At 43.3% G+C, this 21,494-nt stretch overlaps 1 protein-coding gene across 3 annotated transcripts in view; it reads left to right on the forward strand.

Annotated features, from left to right (window-relative positions):
* VWA8 (von Willebrand factor A domain containing 8) overlaps positions 1-21,494 on the forward strand; it is a 686,916-nt gene that overhangs the window by 115,075 nt on the left and 550,347 nt on the right. The window lies entirely within an intron of this gene.

Here is a 21,494-nt window from a genome sequence, read left to right on the forward strand (position 1 = left end):
GAATACAGGATGCAACCTTCTTTTATGAGATCAACAAAAAGAATCCTATTGGCTACAAGCTCACTGGTGGCTCATGACGCATAACCGTTTTATTTGCCAATTCAAAGTGAGCTTCTTACAATCCTATTGTAGTTAGTTCAAACAGTTAGTTAAAACAATAGATAAGAAAACAAGTTAAAGCAAGGTGTCCTAAGCCATTTTAGAATTATCAGTCTCCATTTTAGATAAAATAGTTACACGATAAACATTAAAACTTTTCCAACATTCCCTCCTCTTCTGCGGCTATTTTATCTCAACACATTTCTATGATAGTCTCTGTTTTATGCACTTTCAGACTGTATGTCATTAAGTTGAGCTTCAGTGTCCACACAGGTCTCCCTCAGAGGCAGGAAGGGCTTGATACATTATTCTTGTGACTGCGGTTTCAGTCAATTTTTGTGAAAGTCCTCGAATACAGGGAATGCAGCAGCTTCCACAAGTAACCATGATGGCTAAAGCCACAGCAATAGAGATCAAACATGAGGTGTTTGCCACTTGGTTCCTAGCCTTAAACTCATCTGGCACTCCACCTGGGACACCAATCTCATCTACGTAGATCTGAAAGTCAAATGGCCCCTTGGGATAGGTGTCCCTTCAATACCGTTGGTGACTCTTAGTCCACGGGTGTTCTGACAGGACCCTCAGGGGCATAGCTAGCTGGACCATAGCACAATCCCCTTGGGTATCTTAGCTCGCAGTTTCTTATCCCCACACATCCACCAGACAGCTCTCTGAATGTCATGTTCAACCCAGTCATCATTGCCCTCGTTAATCCTCTCCCTGCAGTATTTATCGGGTAGTGACCCAAGATCCACCCCGCCTACGGTTCCCTGGGAGTGCAAAACAAGTAAAGTTGCCCTGATAAGCAGTAACCGCTGGAGATATCTGAGGTCTCTGTACTGGGGGAAACAACAAACTCAACGTGTGACAGGTAGAATTTGTTTCAGGTTTATAGCTCTTATTATATAACTGCAACATACATTTCAAACCTTCTGGATCTGTATTGTGATCTAGAGGAAAAGGGACCGTTGCTAAATGTGGTCTGGCTTCGGCCCAAACTAAACAATTTTCTCTTTTTAAGGTTTTAACTGTATATCTCAACCATTCTAGCCACTAATTTTTTTCTGATATCCTATCTCTAGGGCTATGACATTCTCTACAGTTAAGTTGGTGAATCTCATGGTTTTACTCAAAATTTCTATTTTAGTGTGGCCCTCCTCTTTTTCCCTCGCGTCTACCTTCTCCTGTTGTCTAGTTTTATTAGGTGGTAATACTTTGAGGAAAAATTTGCCCGAGGGGTCAGTTCCTGACACCCATGCTCCCATAGAGTACAACCGCTGATCTTCCTTCCTTGGCTCCTTTAATGTTATCAATAATTGGTTACAGTTCTCACTATGTGTGCAGGGGGAGTTGGCCCCTTTTGTAATTGTGAGTCTTTCTTTTATTCTACTCTCTTTAGGCCCTGGTAGATTATACCCCCAATCTTGATGCGCTGTGGTCCACAGGGCCTGATCCCATGCTTGACATCCTGCCCTATTCCAGAGCCACATAATGTATTTATCTGATCATAGAAGTCCCCTAGCCCCAGCTGTATCCCCACAATCTGCAATCTGACAAAAGTCAACTAAAATGGTACTAGTTATTCTTTCTATGAAGGTTAAATTCAATGCTTTTCCTTTTCTTTCCCAATCTAAAGGTTCCTCTGCTCTTCCATAACGTATACCCCCTCTTATGGATGCATCTCCTAGAGTCACCAGTAACCCAAGGATAATTACTGTCCCTTTCATCCTAGCCAGCTACAGAGCCCCAGCCGATAGGGTAGGGGAGTTGGAAGGGGAGGGAGACTTCACCGGTTTGAGACAAGTCCCACCTTGTTTGAGACCTCCCTCTGTAGCCGAATTTTCTAATTGCAATAAGTTTTTATTGAATTTTTCAGAGTAGTAACAAAGAAAAAATAAGACAGTCATAAACATTACCATCAATAGTGCTTTCATGACAAATACCTATGAGGCAGAGATATGTACATTCTTGTACTTGTCATTTACATCCACAACTACAGCCTTATGCTAATAATGCTTTCCAGAAGGTACCTCCTCTCCACTCCTACACCCCACATGGGAACTAACTGTGCCTGGAGGAAGGAGAAGCACCCCCCGACCGCATCTTACCTAATTTATTTATTTTGTTTTGGCTGCAGATAGTGGTAATATGCCAACAGCAATTGAATAATGTCTAACATAAATGAGAGGTTATAAAATTATATTAATTAACTTTAACTAACAATAACTTAATATGTCCTTGAGCAGCCTGTGTAGTAAGATTCATCATAGTTATTATCCTGTGGTTTTTCCATGTAATGTTTTACAAAGAATCTGAGACCCATGTTTTGTGGATACCATGTTGACCAAGGAACCCAGATTTTAGATATTGTATTCTGGTTTCCGAGACTCCATGTGAATTGTATTTCATACATTCTATGTGTATTTATTAGTTGAAGGGTTTCTGTTACGGGAGGCGGACTGGTGTCTTTCCAATGGCGTACAATGGTGAGTCTAGGTGCGATGAGTAGATGGGATACCAGTGGCCTAAGAGATGCTGGAATAGAGTCAATTTCCAATGAAAGAAGTGCCATACCTGGGGAAAACGCAACTTTTATACCTGTAAGTTGTTCTATTATTTGAAATATAATCGTCCAAAATCTCTGAATGCGTGGGCATAACCACAGCACATGAAGCAGTGATCCTATATTCCCGCACTTCCTCCAACATTCTGGTGAAGCTCCTGGAATAAATTTAGATATGCGGAAAGGGGTGAGGTACCACCGCAATAGAAATTTGTGATGCAGTTCCCATAGGTTGGCACTTTTAGTAGATGCATATGTGATTTTAAGTGCTTTTTTCCATTGGTCATCAGTATAAATCTTTTTAAAGTCCCTTTCCCATGCTTTTATGTTAGTAGTTTTACTAAAAGAGTTTTTATTCTGTAGAGATTTATAGAATAATGCCGTTCCTTTGAGTTTTGTACTTTTGTGCGTAAGAAAGATGACAATTTGCCAGGGAAGATGAATGATAAGTTCATTACTCTTTTTATCTAGTAAGTGGGTTATTTGAATATATTTATAATAATCAGAGGATGGGATATCATATTCAATCTGTAATGTTCTGAAGGTTTTAACCGTGGGTCCTACAAGGAGGTCTTCTAGGAACAGTTCGCCTCTAGAGCTCCAGTTGGCTAATGATAAGTCTGGTATTATGAGTTCTAAAGCTGTGATTGGAAATTTTAGAGGAGTTTGGGGTCCTTCAGGTGTTATACGTTTAAGGAGATATTGCCAGGCTTCGATGGAGGCCTGGATAGTTGGAGACTTTACAAGGGAGGTAGATGTGTGATACGTATTTGTTATCAGGTAATTATACAGATTCCCTCCTTTAATTTGTAGTTTTTCTAATTCTGTCCACAGAGAGATATCGTGGTTAGGAAACCAACCCTTCACCTGTGCCAAAATGGTGGCCGCATGGTAATCTTTAATCACCGTGTGGCCAATCCCCCCTGCATGTTTGGATTTAGTAATTTTGTTAAATGCACATCTTGCTTTTTTCCCAAACCATAGGTATCTGTCTATTTCAGATTGTGCTTGCTGAAAGAAGGATTTAGGTACTGGAATGGGTAGGGTTCGGAATAGATATAAGAACTGTGGTAAAACCTGCATTTTAAAAGCAGCCAGACGCCCAGTCCATGAAAGTTCAAATCGCTTTAGTTTATCTAGTTTGGGTCTCAGAGACTTTAAAAATGGAATATAATTTTCTTTAAATAGTTCGGATACTGTGGGTGTAAGTGTAATACCTAGGTAAGATATGCCATTTTCTTTCCACATATACGGAAATTTGTGTCTAATATTTTGTTTCATCTTGTCAGATAAGCCTAGTCCCAAAAGATATGACTTGGTTTCATTGACTTTGTAATATGATATTGCATTGAATAATTGTAAAGTTTGATGGACCGAAGCCAGGGAAGACATTACGTCAGTAAGTATCAGGATGACATCATCCGCGAATAGGCTGATGGTGTGCATTCTATCGCCTATTGTGATCCCTTTAATTTGGGGGTGTTGGCGGATATAAGTTGCCAGTGGTTCCATCAACAGGTTAAAAATTAAGGGGGATAAAGGGCACCCTTGGCGAGTGCCGTTAGTTATGCTAAATGGAGTAGATAATGTTCCGGATATGTATACTTGTGCTGATGGCTTTGTGTACAGAGCCATAATGGCCTGATACATTTGGCCGTGGAAACCGAATTTGTCTAGAACTTGTTCTAAATATGTCCAATGGATCCTGTCGAACGCCTTCTCTGCGTCCAAAGAGAGGAGCAGAGAAGGCGTTCCTTTTTTGTTAGCTAGATGGATAAGGTTGATCAGGCGTCTGGTCGCATCCGCTGTTTGACGACCTGTGGTAAAGCCAGATTGATCTGGGTGGATCAGTGAAGGGAGGAGATTTACTAATCTACCAGCTATTACTTTGGCGTAGATTTTCAGGTCGTTATTGAGTAACGATATCGGACGAAAATTTTGAGGAGTATCAGGGTCTTTCCCCGGCTTCGGTAATGCCACAATCATTGCCTTCAACATTTCAGGTGGAAAAGAGGAGGAAGAAGCAGCTTGATTAAATATTTCAGTGAGTCTGGGGGTTAGAACGTCTCTGAACGTTTGAAAATATTCACTCGTGAAGCCATCTGGTCCAGGAGATTTATTACTGGGGAGTGAGTCAATCGCTACTGATATCTCTTTTGTCGTGAATGGAGAGTTCAGTGCTATGTTTTGGGTATCAGTGAGATGGGGAAGTTGAATTTTATTAAGAAATTCAGAAATTGTGTGGGTTTGTGGTTGAATCGTGTTAGGGTCTGTGTTCAGGTTATAGAGGGAACCATAGTAAGTGCTGAATGCATCTGCAATATCTTGAGGGTGTTGTAATTTGGTGTGGGTTTCAGGATGTAAGATGTAGGGAAGTTTAGTTTTGTGTCTGTGTCCTCGTAGTCTGTCTGCTAATAATTTCCCTGCTTTATTGCCATTTGCGTAATACGTCATTTTCAACCTTCTAGAGGATTTTTCAAAATCCTCCAGTAGTATCATTCGGAGTTCCATTCTTAATTTGGTCAGTTTGTCTGATAAGTCGGGGGAGAAATTGGTTTTGTTCTGAGATTCTAGTGTATGGATTTGTTCAGAGACATTCAATATACGCTGCTCCCTCATCCTCTTGGTCCTAGCTCCAAGTTTAATGAGGAGACCTCTCATAAACGCTTTGTGTGCATTCCATGTCATAAAGGGGTCAGAGACTGAATTTACATTAAGCTCAAAAAATTCGGCCAGATCTTTCTGCAATATTGTTTTGGAAGGATCATCTCGGAATAGCCGCGGGTTGGATCTCCATATGTAAGTGGAGTTGATTATAGATGCGTCATCCACCATTAGCGATACGAAGCATGATCCGACCAAGTGATATTATTAATTGTAGATGATTTGATTTTGGTTAATAACGCTTTATCTATCAAAAAAAGATCAAGTCGGGTATAAATTTTGTGACTAGCTGAAAAAAAAGAAAAGTCTTTCTCTGTGGCGTGAAGACATCTCCATGCATCGTATATGTCGTAGTTCCTCAGCAGCGGTTGTAGTGTTTGAGTTCTCTTGTTGGATAGTGAACTAGAGTCTATTGTGGGGTCCGGTGGCAAATTAAAATCTCCGCACAGGAGTAGGCGACCTTTTTGCAAACGTGAGACCTGTTTCATGAGCCTATGAAGAAAGCGGGTCTGACGTATGTTTGGCGCATATACATTCACCACCGTATAAGTGGTATTGTTGATATCGCAGATTAATATGTGATATCTACCTTGCACATCTTTGACTTCTGAGTGAAGGCTAAATGCTACTGTATCCTTAATTGCCGTAAGTACTCCCTTCTTTTTTGCGTCTGTACTTGCAAAAAAAACATGTGGGAATTTGGGATGAGAGCAGTTAGGTTGAGCCTGTTTTTTAACGTGTGTCTCTTGTACACAAATGACGTCAGCCTTATTTTGGATGGCTTCCAGCCACATGGATCTGCGTTTCGCCGGATGGTTAAGGCCTCTTGCATTTATTGTTAAAAAAGTAATGGTCATAGTGTAAAGTCGGGTTTAAGCGCGTTAGATGTCATGTGAGGGTAACACTTACATAGGTTGCTGAGTTCATCAACGTTGATCCATATGCGATGGGGAGATGAATCCTTGTGATCGTAGAGTTCCTGAAGATTTGATTTATCAAGTAGTTGAATTTTTGGTAAATGTTGCGGCTGCGGACATAGACAATGGTTAACATAAAAAAGAACAGTGTAGAAAAGGATAAAAAAAGGAAAACATAAGGGGGTTTTAAACCAAACCCTGAGTAGGTCTGTGTGACCTGAGTGTGACGTATAGTCACTTAATTTGCAAGTAGGGGGTAAACAGCGAAACAGTTCAGCTTAGCGTTTTTTCCTCTGCTTGGGAAACAGTAGAGTGTAGTCTTCACTGACCTCAGTCAGCTCATGTATGCTTGCCGGAGTTTTTGGAGGTGACCAAATTCCAGTCATCTGTAAGCTGCTCAGGGCTACGTGAAACATGAACCTTTGGCGAATCCTCCACTATAATCTGCCATCTTTGGAGGAGCTGCATTCCCTTGGTAAGAGTGTCAACAACATACTCCTTTCCATCTTTAGTGATAATTAATTTAGTAGGGAACCCCCATTTGTATGTGATCTTGTGGTTTCTTAATGCTTTGGAGATTGTGTTTAGGTTCCTACGCTTCTGCAGGGTGAATTGCGATAGGTCAGCGAAAAATTGTAGATCTTTATGTTGTGGTGGAAAAAGATCTTTGCTGCGGGAGGCCGCCATCAGGCGTTCTTCTGTTTGGTAAAAGTGAAGCCGGAGTATAACATCTCTTGGTATGTTATCCGGTAGGTGAGATGGTTTAGGTAAGCGGTGGATCCTGTCCACGGTAATATCCAGTTCCGTTAGATCTGGTAGTATAGCCTGAAAGAGTTGGGCTCTGTAGGTGCGCAGGTCAGATTGCAGGACTGATTCGGGGATCCCCCTTATTTTAAAATTATTTCTCCTAGAGCGGTCCTCAATGTCTGCTAGTTTTGCTTTAAGGGCATCCAATTCATCTACATTGTTATCGTTTGCATCCACTAGATCATTGATGGTGGTAGCGAACTCCCCCATTTTGTGTTCAATATGATCTACCCTGGATACTGTTTCTTTAAGTTCCACACCAAATCTGTGGACACAGGATAGCATGTCAGCATGTAGTGAACTCCGGAGTGAGACTAACATATCCTTTAGTGTGGTGTCCAGTACAGGTTGGTTAGTGGTGGGAAAGAGATCAATTGAGTCAGGGAGATCTCTGGTATCTTCTCCTGAGTCTAGGCCTGGTGTTATGTCCCGGCTAGAATCCGAGGCATCCAGCCTCAATCTTGCTTTTTCCGGACTGCCTGAATTGGGGGTATGTATAGGGGAGTGTGTGCTCCTTTGTGGAGCATTCCTTTTTTGTGGATTGTCCTTGCCTGTTTCATATAGTGGGGTACTAGACATACCTCGCGCCGCTGTCCCGCCGCCGCCATCTTGCTTAGGCCCGAGCGGGTAGTATTCTGTCAGTTTTTGCGGCCTCCGGTTCTCCTTATTGCGCCGCGGCATGATCGATCGTTTCCCGGAGATGTGCTGCCGGTCCGCAGGTGGTTGTGTGCGGTTTTGGGCCAGTGGAGTAGGCGATGTGGGCCGGTGTGTTCCCGAGCGCTGTGGAGCTCCTCTATTGAGCGTCCATCTTCTTCCGCGGCAAGCTCCGCCCCTCGTAGCCGAATTTTCTGGTTCTCTTGCAGCCAACTGTTAATACTCTGCCTGTAAAACCTTTTTGCAATGGGACTGGTGAATCCAGGTAGACCTCTCTGCAATCCTTATAGCCGTGGGAGTGGTGAAAAGAACCTGATATGGCCCCTCCCACTTGGGTGAGTGCCAATGTTTTCTTTTTATTACTTTTACCAGGACCCAGTCTCCAATATGGATTTTCTCTTCTCCTTGGACTGGACCTTCTGGAATAGAACAGACTTCATTAATTTGTTTCTGTTTCAACAGGTTAGACATATATTCTGCTAAAGTACGTTCAGATTCTTCAGCTAGTGTTTCATTTGGTAGTAAGGGTATTCTGTATGGCCTTACATGTATCATTTGAAATGGGCTCAAACCTTCTTTTGTGGGTGTAATATGCATACTAGTCACAGCCAATGGTAAGCAATACATCCAGTTTTTACCTTTTTTCTTCCATATCTTTTTTCAGCTTTTTTTAAGATTCCATTGTGTCTCTCCACCAATCCAGCTGATTGGGGGTGGTAGACGCAATGTTTTTTTTACTTGGATACCCATCAATTCTGTCAAATGTTGTATAGTTTATTTACAAAATGGGGTCCATTATCACTTTAGATCTTTTCAGGAACTCCAAATCTAGGAATTATATCTTTTAGTAATGCTTTGGCCACAGTCTGTGCATCTGCACTTCCTGTCGGGAATACCTCCACCCATTTGGTCAGGGCATCTATGATTACCAAACAATATTTCTTCCTTTCACATTTGTTTAATTCAATAAAATCCATGCAGATGTGTTGGAATGGATATTGTGGTGTGGGGAACTTACCTTTCCGTGGTCTTATGCCTCCCTGGGAATTGTGTCCTGCACATATAATGCATTGAGAACAAAACGTTTTTGAGAAGTTTGTGACGTCATAGGCTGTACATACCTTATTTAACATCTCAGTCATCCCCCTGTTTGACACTCCATGAGTTACTCCATGTGTCAATACTGCTGCATACCTAAATAAGCATTTTGGAAATACCGGCTTTCCTTCAGGTGATGTGTAGATGTTATCCAATATTGTTTCTCCCCAGGGGATGCATTCTGCTGCATATCAGTAAGGACTGTATGATCTATCTCTATGATTTCCTGTTCTGTCATTATTTGATGTGTTTCTTGTGCCGCCATTTTAGCTGCTTCATCTGCCCTTTTATTTCCTTCTGAGATGGGGGGTCTGTATGTTTTGTGTGTGCTTGACATTTGCAGATTGCAAGCTCTTTTGGTAACTGTATTGCATCTAGGAGATCTAGAATGAAGTCCGTGTGTGAAATTGGCTTACCACTGGAGGTGACCATCCCCCTGTTTTTCCATTGTTGTGCAAAAACATGTACTGTTGAAAATGCATATTGACTGTCAGTGTATATGGTTACGGATTTTCCTTTTGATAGTATGCATGCTCTTGTCAATGCTACAAGTTCTGCTACTTGTGTTGAATAATGTTTTGGTAATGGCCTAGGTTCTAAGATTTCATCCTGTCTCACTACAGCATATCCAGTAGCATTTGTGCCATCTGAATTTTTCTTACTGGAGCCATCAACAAAAAGTGTCATGTCAGGGTTAGAGAACGGTACGTCTTTCAAATCACTTCCTGGCAGTACCTTTTCAGCGATGGCACCAGTACAGTCATGTAGAGGTCGACCGATATATCGGCCGGCCGATATATCGGCCGATATTTGGCGTTTTTTACTTAATCGGCATCGGCCGATTGTGCTGATAAAAAAGGCCGATTATAACTTCAGCCGTGACTTGCAAATGACTTCTGTAATAGAAGTTAATGCAAGTTTCCTTAAGTTATCTGTGGAGAGGATTCTATCCTCCTCTGGGCAGCCTGCCAAGTCTGATAAGAAGATACATTTGTATCTCTTTCAGGTTCTTTTTATCAATAGACTGAACTCCGTGTGTAGAAGCTCTCAGTTTAACCATTTAAAGACTAAATCTTTTCTGACACTTGTTGCTTACAAGTAAAAATCCTGTATTTTCTGCTAGAAAATCACTTAGAACCCCCAAACATTATATATATTTTTTTAGCAGAGACCCTAGGGAATAAAATGGTGATTGTTGCAATATTTTATGTCACACGGTATTTGCGCAGTGGTCTTTCAAACGCAATTTAAAAAAAAAAAAATACAGTAATGAATTAAAAAAAAAAACCTAAGCAGTAAAGTTAGCCCATTTTTTTTCGTCCAAAAGTTTTGATTACCTGTTTTTGTGTATTTATTATTTAAGATTTTTTTTTTTTTTTTTTTTCTAAATTATACATACAAGTGAACTGATTGAAGGTTTGTTTTGTTTAATGTTTAAATGAAAAAAAATTTCTGTATTACCTAAGGCTGCTTTCACACTGGAGCGGGCATGCGTTGATGGTAAAACGCTGCTAGTTTTAGCGGCGCTTTACCGTCATTTTAGAGGCGCTATTCGGCTGCTAGCAGGGCGCTTATAACCCAGCTAGCGGCCGAGGAAGGGGTTAAATGCGCCCCTGAAGCGCCGCTGCCAAAACGCTTTGCAGGCGCTTCGGCAGCGGTGCGCATTCATTTCAATGGGCAGGAGTGGTGGAGCAGCGGTATACACCGCTCCAAAGATGCCGTTTGCAGGACTTTTTTTTACATCCTGCCAGCGCATCGCCTCAGTGTGAAAGCACTCGGGATATCACACTGAGACTGCAGGGGAGCCGTTTTACAGGCACTTTACAGGCGCTATTTTTAGCCCAAAAGCGCCTGAAAAACGCCCCAGTGTGAAAGGGGTCTAACTGTTAGATTTTATGAGATGAAGGGAAAAAAGAAAGGAAAAAAAAAAATCGGCCAAATATATCGGCCCAAAAAAATCGGCATCATATATCGGCCATCGGCCACCGCGATTTCTAAATATCGGCATCGGCATCGGCCAGAGAAAAACCCATATCGGTCGACCTCTACAGTCATGTTTATGACCATCAGTAGGAAGTGGTAGTAGTGTGGATAGGTTTAATGTAGAACACCTCTGTATTGTTAAGTGAGGTTGTGTCAAAAGTATTGTCATACAGGAAAGGTGTTGTACTGGGCTCCAATGTGATATTGTTGTAAAAGGATAAAAGACACTGCTTGTGGTACTTTGAGTGTCAGCGGGTGATATAGCACTATAGATGCTGAGGCCTTAACTGCTTCAGCTGCAGCTACCACTGCCTGTACACAGGGTGGAAGTGCTCTAGTTACACTGTCTAGTTTTGTAGAATAGTAAGCAATTGGCCTCTGACGCCCGCCATGTGACTGTGTAAGTACTGATGTCATGTGACCTTCCCTTGAGTCTACTGTTTGTTCGAAAGGTTTGTCATAGTTTGGTGAGGCTAGTACTGATGAACTAGAAAGGACTTGTTTTAGGTCAGTAAAAGCTGTCTCTGTTTCCTCACTCCATTTTATAGCATCCTGGGGGGCCATGGGGTTCCCATGTATGGCATGGACTAACGGGGCGGTCAGTATTGAATACCCGCGGATCCAAGCCCTACAAAAATTTGTCAGGCCCAAAAAAGACATAATTTGTTTTAGAGGTGGACCGATATATCGGCCGATATTTGGCTTTTTTTACTTAATCGTCATTGGCCGATTGTGCTGATAAAAAAAGCCAATATAACTTCAGCGGGACTTGCAAATGACTTCTGTAATAGAAGTTAATGCAAGTTTCCGGACATTATCTGTGGAGAGGATTCTCTCCTCCTCTGGGCAGCCTGCCAAGTCTGATAAGAAGATACATTGTATCTTTTCAAGTTCTTTTATCAATGAGCTGAACTCCTTGTGTAGAAGTTCTCAGTTTAACCATTTAAAGACTCAATCTTTTCTGACACTTGTTGCTTACAAGTAAAAATCCTGTATTTTCTGCTAGAAATTCACTTAGAACCCCCAAACATTATATATATATTTTTTAGCAGAGACCCAAGGGAATAAAATAGCGGTTGTTGCAATATTTTATGTCACACGGTATTTGCGCAGCTGTCTTTCAAACGCAATTTAAAAAAAAAAAAATTAATGAAATAAAAAAAAAAATAAGCAGTAACGTTGGCCCATTTTTTTTTCATCCAAAAGTTTTGATTACCTGTTTTTGTGTATTTAATATTTAAGATATAGTTATTTTTTTTTTTAATCTAAATTATACATAGAAGTGAACTGATTGGAGGTTTGTTTTGTTTAATAAATGTTTAAATGTAAAAAATTTTCTGTATCACTTATTACTTAAGGTTGCTCTCACACTGGAGCGGGCATGCGTTGACGGTAAAACGCTGTTAGTTTTAGCGGCGCTTTACCGTCATTTTAGCGGCGCTATTCGGCTGCTAGCGGGGCACTTATAACCCAGCTAGCGGCCGAGGAAGGGGTTAAATGCGCCCATGACGCGCTGCTGCTGAAACGCTTTGCAGGCGCTTCGGCAGCGGTGCGCATTCATTTTAATGGGCAGGAGTGGTGAAGCAGCGGTATACACCACTCCAAAGATGCTGCTTGCAGGACTTTTTTTTAACATCCTGCCAGCGCATCGCCTCAGTGTGAAAGCACTCGGGCTTTCACACTGAGACTGCAGGGGAGCCGTTTTACAGGCGCTATTTTTAGCCCAAAAGCACCTGAAAAACGCCCCAGTATGAAAGGGGTCTAACTGTTAGATTTTATGAGATGAAGGGAAAAAAAAAAAAAAAATTGGCCTAATATATCGGCCCAAAAAAATCGACATCATATATCGGCCATCGGCCACCGCGATTTCTAAATATCGGCATCGGCCAGAGAAAAACCCATATCGGTCGACCTCTAATTTGTTTCTTTGTTTCTGGGTTCGGCACCTGGAGGAGGGCTCGAATTCTCTCCTCATCCAGGTGTCGACCTTCTTTTGAGATATTATACCCTAAGTATTTGACTTGCTGTTGCCACAACTGGAGTTTAGTTTTATTTACCTTATGCCCTTGGTCATGGAGGAAATACAACAGAGCCATTGTGTCAGTCCTACAAACCTCCTCTGAGGGAGACGCCACTAGGATGTCGTCTACATAGAGGTGGAGCTGGCTTCTCCCTGGTGGTACAAATTGAGCCAAGTTTGAGGACATTGCCTGTGAAAAGATGGTGGGGGACTCACAATAGACCTGGGGCAACCTGGTGAAGGTATACCTTTTCCCCCGGTAGGTTAAGGCAAACCAAAATTGATGGTCGGGGTGCACTGGAATACTAAAGAAGGGGCATTACTGATATCAATCAGAGAAAATAATACATTTCCTGGATCTAAATCATTCAGTAGTGTGTGTGGATACCGCAGGAGCTCTTGGTATAACTGCCTGGTTAACAGCTTGTAAATCCTGTACCATTCTCCAGCCTGTGGAAGGCGGAGCCTTCTTAACAGGAAAAAAGAGGGGTATTGCAGGGGCTATACCCTCCTCTGCTTCCTTCTTAAGGGGGTATCTCCTTCATCACCTTGCACAAAAACCTTTACTTTCACTTTCTTTTTTGCCATCGCTTTCGAATACTTCTCAGAATGCTTAGCATATTACAAAACATCTAAAACCGATGGAGTTCGGTAAGTAACCATGTTTTTAACAATGTAATACTTATGATCCTGTTTTAATCCATTAACAGAAGCTATCTTTAGCTGTTGCTGATATGCACTATTCACATCCTCAACTTCGGGGAGCCCGGAGAACACTTTAAAAACTTCTCATAGTTTATTCAGATAATCACTGACACTTTCCTTGTCTTCCTGTACAGTCATATTAATCTTTTGCCAGTCAGTTCGTTGTATCCATCGGAGATTGGATCTCTGATAGAAGGCAGTCAATCTGTCTGTCAAATCTTGGCTATCATGGGCCAGTGGTTTCCCTCTTTGTTGAGGGGGCACTGGGGCTGCACAGGGGTCACAATTTCCCTTTACTGATGCCCAATCTGATCCTAGAACCCTCCTTAAGGCCCTTTCCACTTCAACCCCGTTTAGCCTATAACTGTTCCTGAGACCTTCAATATTTTCAATGAATTCTGGGGCCCCAAACTTAGGATGTTTAATATGCTCGGTAGCTTTCTGCGCGTCACTCTCAGTCCATTGTCATAAAACAGTCATAGTTAGGGGCTGACCGATTTATCCACCTCTAGGGTTTGGAACTTCTATTAGGGAATACCCTTCAGCACCCTCCATGTCTTCCTCGCCATAATCTACTGTTTTTCTGGGTCTCTGTTTTTCCCTCGGGAACTCCCCATCCCCGGGACCATGCGTCAGGCAACGTCTCCTAAAATAGATCTGCTCATTCCATGGAGCTGACTGTCATCTGTGGAGATCAGGGAAATGGGGTTGGGGTTTTGTTCAGAGGTGGTTCCTCTGACAGGGGTGGATGTCACAGGGAGGGTGGTACTCTGGGTGGTGGCCTGCACCTGAGGGTGGGGACCATTATAAGGAGGTGGTCTCTGGAGGTAACAAATGAGATCATCCTATTTGTCCACTAGGGGCAGTTGGGCTTGGCATTTTTCTTTTGTTCTCCTTCCTTCTACTCTAATTCTAGTGTGCTCAAACCTGTATTCCACCATTTCTAACCCATACCTCTTTATTTTTTGGGTCCTAACAATTTAAGTTTATCCACCAATTCCTGACACCCTTTCACAGTTAGTATACCATTGAATCCAAACTTCCTTTCCCACTTATCTCAATACTTAACAGACTTTGGTTCTTTGCTATGCATACATTTCTTATCTCCCTCTAATGGCGCATAAGTCACAAGACATTCTTTTACAGAAACTATTCCCCATGTCTCTTTTTTTTTTTTTTTTGAGTTTAGAATACAAGACTGGTAATTACTCTCGAACCCTGCCAAAATCTATATAAAACAACAAAGTCTAAAACTCTCCAAACAGATTTTATATATATATATATATATATATATATGTGTATACTTTGTGTAAGACACCCCGAGTATGAAAGGGGTTAAAGCCGTTTAAGACATTCCATTTCCGAACACAAAGGCAGCTACCGAACACTTCAATCAGCCGAACAAGAATGAATAATTCTCCCCCCAAGTACGAGACGAAGCTCTGTCTTGAGGTTCAAACAGGAATGAATCTTTATTTTGAGATTGTTATGGAAATTTGGCTGCACACAGCCAAATCTCCTGTTTCTAATCATAATAACAATTTCGTCTAATGATGTAAATGCATCTCACCTTTTGATCATATGTCTCTCCTTCTGATGTAGCTCATCCTCTGGTGTGTGCCTCATGCTTACAAATAGACACAATACATGCTTCTTACATTCTCATCTCAGCAAGACTGCCTGCTCAGCTGTGTGCTGACTCTTTATTAGCATAACAGGAAGTCCCAAAGCTCGAGGGTTCGGCTTCCAACAGCCAAACACCTCTTACAAAGCTTATGACCTCACAGGATGTGAATGACCATATAAGGATTTAACAACACAGGAAAATGCAACAACCAATGAACAATGACTACAGGAGTCTTATGGGTGTGTCTGAGCAGAGACAGGGTGCATGCATGCTTTTAGAAGCCACATGGCTTTCAAACATTAACTCTGTCTCCAACCAGAACAACCCAAAAGACTCCCGTATTTCCGTTGATAGAAATCCCTATTATACATTGTTCCAGAGAACAATGTATACCTGGATTATTCTACTGTCTTTGTGGACGAGAGATTATCGGCAGGCGTACACTCATTGGGCCACAAATGTGTTGATCAGGCACACAGGGGCAACATGAGAGCACACTCGTTAAACCGATAATGTCTTTGCAGAGCGAACACACCCCCACCAGACGATCGTTCTGTGTATCGCACAGGGGCCCTTAGCTGGCGGACACATCCCCACTCCGCAAACATTTCTCTATATCCTCAAAGAGCTTTTCACTACCAAACGGATCTCAACCAGCGTCAGTCTACCCCAGTCAGCTCTTTAGAGCGGGCTGCAAGAGGACAGACACTGGGAGACTCTTATGACAATACATTAATATAACATTTTCCACAACAGAGATCTCACACAAATTTATACAGCAGGATGAAAATACAACCTCTCACCAGAAACCTAATCAACATCAGCTTATTAACTAATCATTTACCCAGACTAAGTGACTCAGAGACATGACCTTTAGGACAGACTTGTGGTCACCGAGCTTCACACATTAGTATAAACACAGGACACCTTCATACACCTTCATACAATTGCAGGGTTAATTAGCCCACAACAATAACTGAAAGAGAAGCCACACTAGACTCATTTACATTATAGAAGACAACAAACAGACATGTGGCTGGAATTGACATCAGCATCTCCTCACAGTATGTGTCCCAACAGTATGAATCAGTCACTATTTGTAATATGGCAAATACAGGGTTCCCAGAGTCTGTGTCTCTTGGAGGGATACAGACCCGAATCGAAAGTAACGCCACCTCAAGGGTCCCCAGGCATACAGCTCACCGTTCCGCCAAATGCCAGGGCCCATAATCGGTAGGCAAGAGGGTAGCATTCAGTCCCCTCCAAAAGCCTCTGTCTAGGCTAGGTCTGTCACATTTCTCCCCTTTCGGCAGGAGACTAACACAGGAGGAGACCCCAGACGGGTTGACTCCGAAGTTAATCAGTAGTTCGAGTCCTCTAATGCTGGTATCCACACAGTACCCCAAACAAATTGTTCCAAACAGAGTATTACTCACCCAGCCAACCTCTGCCTCTCTCAGAGAACATATCCGCCGCTGGGGAGAGGCCTGGACTGGCCCTTCTCTCTGGAGTCCTTTCAGCTGCTGGAGAGAAGACAGGGTGACTGGGCTCACTCCGTCATGCTGTTGGGGATCTGGGCCGACTGCCCAGCATCCCTGGGGTATACAGGTGGGGACTGAAGCCCCATCCACCTTTTACAGGAAATTCATCCTCTGTTAGTTGAGGGTAGAGGCCAGCAGCACTCTGCCCTGTTGCCAGCCCTTCTGCTGGAAACCCCACACCATCTGCTCTGGCTAACTGTTGGGGAGGAAGGTTGACTGCCCTGGCTCCCTGGAACTCTGTAGTTGTTGCCGGTGCTGGGCAGAGGTTGGTAGCACTCTGCCCGGTTGCCAGCACTTCAGCTGGGTTGGTGTCATCATTCTGGGGCACTGCCTGCTGTTGGCACTCCCTTTCACTGGTATTGTCTCCCAGGTGCACAAACCCTTGTTGGGGAGGGAAAATGGCTGCTTCTCCTCCCTGCATCTCTGAAATTCACTGGGAGAGAGGAACCATCACCTTCTCACCTCGGGCCTCTGAAACTGCCACGGGTGTAGAGCAGGGGTCCTGCAGTACTCTGTCCTGCTGCCAGAACTTGAGCAGGTGATGCATAATCTATAACATCCTCTGAACAGTCCATTAAGTCCATACATTCTGTAATCTGTGGCTGGAGAGATGAGCCGGCTGCCCCAGCTCCCTGGAACTCCACAGATGTTGCCATTGCTGGGCAGAGTTTGGTAGCACTCTGCCCTGTTGCCAGCACTTCTGCTGGGGACTCCACGTCATCCGCTTCGGTTAACCATTGGGGCAGGAGGCTGAATTCCTCCCCTCCCAAATTGTGCAGCTGCCATTGGGGAGGTGAGCTGGCTGCTTCCTTTTCCGTTCCCTCATCTGGCTGCTGGGAAGTGATTGCCACCTTCTCACCATGAGCCTCTGGAACTGCCACAGGTGTGGGGCAGAGGTCTTGGACCCTCTGTCCGGTGACCAGCAGCTGGGGAAGTTCCTTGCAACTCTACAGATACTGCTGTTGGTGCTGGGCAGAGCACACTAAAGTTTGGCCCTGATACCAGCTCTTCTGCTGGAGGCTCATCAGGTTGTTCTTCCTCAGCAGAAAAGTCTATCAAATCCCCTGTCTCTGCAACTGGTGTCTGGGGATAGAGGTTCACCATCTCCTGTCCGTGGAACCCAGAAGATGCCCTCAGTGCTGGGCAGAGGTTAGCAGAACTCTGCCCTGTTGTCAGCACCTCAGCTTTGGGGATGACAATCTCCAGATTTTCCACTGCCGATTCTTCAACCAGGATTTCAGAGTTGTCAACTGCTTTTTCCTGATAGTCCCAGGCAAAGGGAGCCCCACCCTGCTGCTGACCAGTGTCTAGCAGCTGTCTGTAGGCGATCTCCAGCTCCCATTCCTGAACGGCCAGAAACTCCAAATCTTCCTTTGCCCAGTGCCCTTCCGAGACATTGTCTTCGCTCTCTGTGCTCCATTATTTCCTCCAAACGCCACTCCCGATCACTCCCAAAGTCAGGGTCCCTGGACAGCCTCCAACACAACAATCCCAGGCCACATAGTCAAAGCCTTCTGTGGGGCTGTCATCTGCTGACCACGGGCACTCTTGGGCTACATACCACCGGAGGGCTCTGTAGCTCTCGTCCAACCGCATCTCTGCCCAGATCAGCCTGCTTAACTCGGCTGTCCACTCTTGCTTCTGTTGTTCCCCCAATAACAGCATTCATACTTTATACTGCGACCAGTACCTTACATGCATGGAGGGGAGAACTTTTCCCTGGTGTTGCTGCTTGAGAGCTAGTGCTTTCTTCCAGAGTTCGCAGCGGATAGAATCAGACCATCCCAGCAGGACCTGCTCTGATACTGGTCCTCTATGCTGTATCTGCATCTCTCGTAACCCCCTTCTGAATTCCTCTTCCATGGTGGCTGGTATCTGTAACTCTCCTCTCCTTTTCAGTTGGCGCTGCTGTGACTTCTGCTGCTGCAGCACCTCTTTGCTGTAGCCAATTTGCCTCCACCACCGCTATAACTAGGTCTATGATCTCCGCTGTAGGTTTAGGACCATAATGTGCCAGTCTTATGTTAATAGCCCGATCAAAACTTTCCTCTTTGGGTGTCCTGTCTGTTACGCTGGGCCTTTCGGTTATGTTGGGTCTTTCGGCTCTTTCCATTCCGGCTAGTTCTGCGATAATATCCCTCTTCTTACGGTTGTTGGCCGGTCGGCCCCGGTTCTCCGGTAAGTCCTTGAGGGTAGAGCGCTTTAGCCGTTCATACTGTGCTTCCATTGGCCTGTGTCCTCTTGTAGCTGTCCTTCTGGGCTGTGAGAATTATCCCACTGCTGCCAACAGTTGTAACGACACCAGAGTATGAAAGGGGTTGCTCCCTTCATACTCCCTCTAGGTGGAGGTATTTCTGGCCACCTGGGGTGCATTATCCCTGCCAGCGGCATTCTCGATCACTTCTGGACTCTGTGTCTATGTCCGCGCGTTATACGTCACTGCGTCACGCAATTACGGTGGAAGTGACGGCTGATACTGGGACTTCCATCTTTAGGAACACCAGGGGAGCCACACGATGAGCGCCGCCATTGCAGCGGCACCCTCACGATGGGTAAGTATGGGGCGGAGCAGAGACACCTGGGGCTCATCAAGGAGCTAATTGTTTAACGTCTAGATAACATATAAATTGGTGGCATATTTGGTGGACCATGAGATGATCCCCACCTCTCCACTTGGACAGTCGTATACTCTTGGGCACCCTGCATATAGGTAAAATACAACAACTATACTCATCGCATAGGTTTGGGCTTTGCTGTGCATTTACTGCACAACGGGCCCTATAGATTATTATATTATATATCCAAATAATCTTGCATTATAGATTCGTCGGCCCCCGGGCCCACAGTCTTAAACTCTTTCTGGGATTTACCCTGGAATTCTAACATCTGGACATCTCCGTTTATATGCCGGATTATTCCTTTCCTCTCTACTATTAAGATAACAACCTGGTACCTCTTACTCCACACTTAGTCATTTCATTTCACCCCATTTTTTGTTTGACTATTACATGCACAGTTGCACACACATTCACCTTCCCATTCCCCTTTCTTTTGCTATCACTCCACCCATCCTTTACACGTTTTCACCCTTATCACTCTGTTGTTGTTTTCACTCTCCTTTCAAATACACGGTTTCCACCAGTATTCCCATCATACCCTCACACGTCCCCTGCTTGCTCATTTCCACACTCACCCATGCACTATAGCCATCTTCCCATTCACTCGGTTCACATCACTTATTTTGGTTTGGTTGGTATTGTTATTTCCCTTGTTTTTTGTCTTCACCTCCCTTCCCCTTTTTTCCCCCTTTTTGTCTTTGTTTTCAATTGTCCCACACACACATCCTTATTCCTTTTCACTTCCACCATTTCCTTTCCACCCTCGCGTACCTCCAGTTCTCCACACATTTCAATTCCCATCACTTCATCAACATTTTGATTTTTTTCCTGCATGTCACTCACACCACACTCCTACACTTATTAATTTTCACCATTTACATTTTCTCACACATTCTTTCACACTTTCACCTTTCTCTAATCTGCAACAGTCCTTTATATATTTTCTTCTTCTCCCCTTCTCCTTATTTTTTTCTTCTTTTTTGTTAACTTTTATATGTACAGAATTATTAACATGTATAGACCATTGAGGCGCGTCCAATGATGCGATCCTGTATTTACAGGTTCTCATCTTACTTTATTTTAATTTATTGACTCTTGCTGAGTTACTATCTATATAGCTCAACGTATCAATATCATATGCAGGTCTGTTTTTACAAACTGGCTAACTGCCCATCTATAATCCCTAACTGGCATCAAAAATCCTTTGAAACCCCCTGTGCAAAATACAATGCACCTCAAAATACTGTCTCTTGATGATCCATCACAGGTGACGTTCTCTTGTCCCCATACGTTGCCTCCAAGTGGATTTCTCCAACAGTGTGACTCCTTGTAAGCTTTGCACGGGCGGTTGAGGCCCTCTCTCTGGAGTGTCGGCTGGCCAGGGTCTTTTTTGTGGGATCAAGCAAAGGGTTTTTAGAGGATCTCTGGTTAAGAGACTTTCTACAATACATTGTGATTGGTAACTATGCATTAAGGTGTTTGCTAACACTATAACAAAAAGAATCATATTGGCTAAAAGCTCACTGGTGGCTCGTGACGCATAACAGCTTTTTTTGCCAATTCACAGTGAGCTTCTTACAATCCTATTCCCTTATATAGCAAAGCCTGTGGTTTTCTGGCCTTAGGCGGTTAGTTAAAACAATAGATAAGAAAACAAGTTAACGCAATGTGTCCTTAGAAGCCATTTTAGAATTATCAGTCTCCATTTTAGATAAAATAGTCACACGATAAACATTAAAACTTTTCCAACAGTGGAGACTACATGGAAACAGTTTTTTTTTTTTTTCAATTACTTTTATCAGCATCAGGGAAAGAGGAAGAATAAACCCAGTACTATGCAAGGTGGTTGTAGCTGGTTTGCACAAACACTGATAAATTCACATAGCATATATAAAACAGATAAGTAGAGCAATGTTTTCTCGGCTTGTTGAGTTGAGGATTAATCCAAGTATATATCACAATTGCATTTTGTGACCCAAATGTCTAGGTTTGAAAAGAAGTTTGATAAAGGAGGAAGATAGGTAAGTAAATTTTAAAGCTGAACTCCAGGAAAACTAAAACTCCACTCATGCGTGGGGCTGCATCTACACTGCAATGGTTAACTGCTCATTTAGGGGACGATAAAAGCATTTTACTTACCAGATCCTCAACTCCATCATGTTTCAGTGGTCTAGGGAACTTCTATGAAGATTAATTTT

This window comes from Aquarana catesbeiana, linkage group LG02 (assembly GCF_042186555.1).
Source record: "Aquarana catesbeiana isolate 2022-GZ linkage group LG02, ASM4218655v1, whole genome shotgun sequence".
NCBI classification, from domain to species: domain Eukaryota; kingdom Metazoa; phylum Chordata; class Amphibia; order Anura; family Ranidae; genus Aquarana; species Aquarana catesbeiana.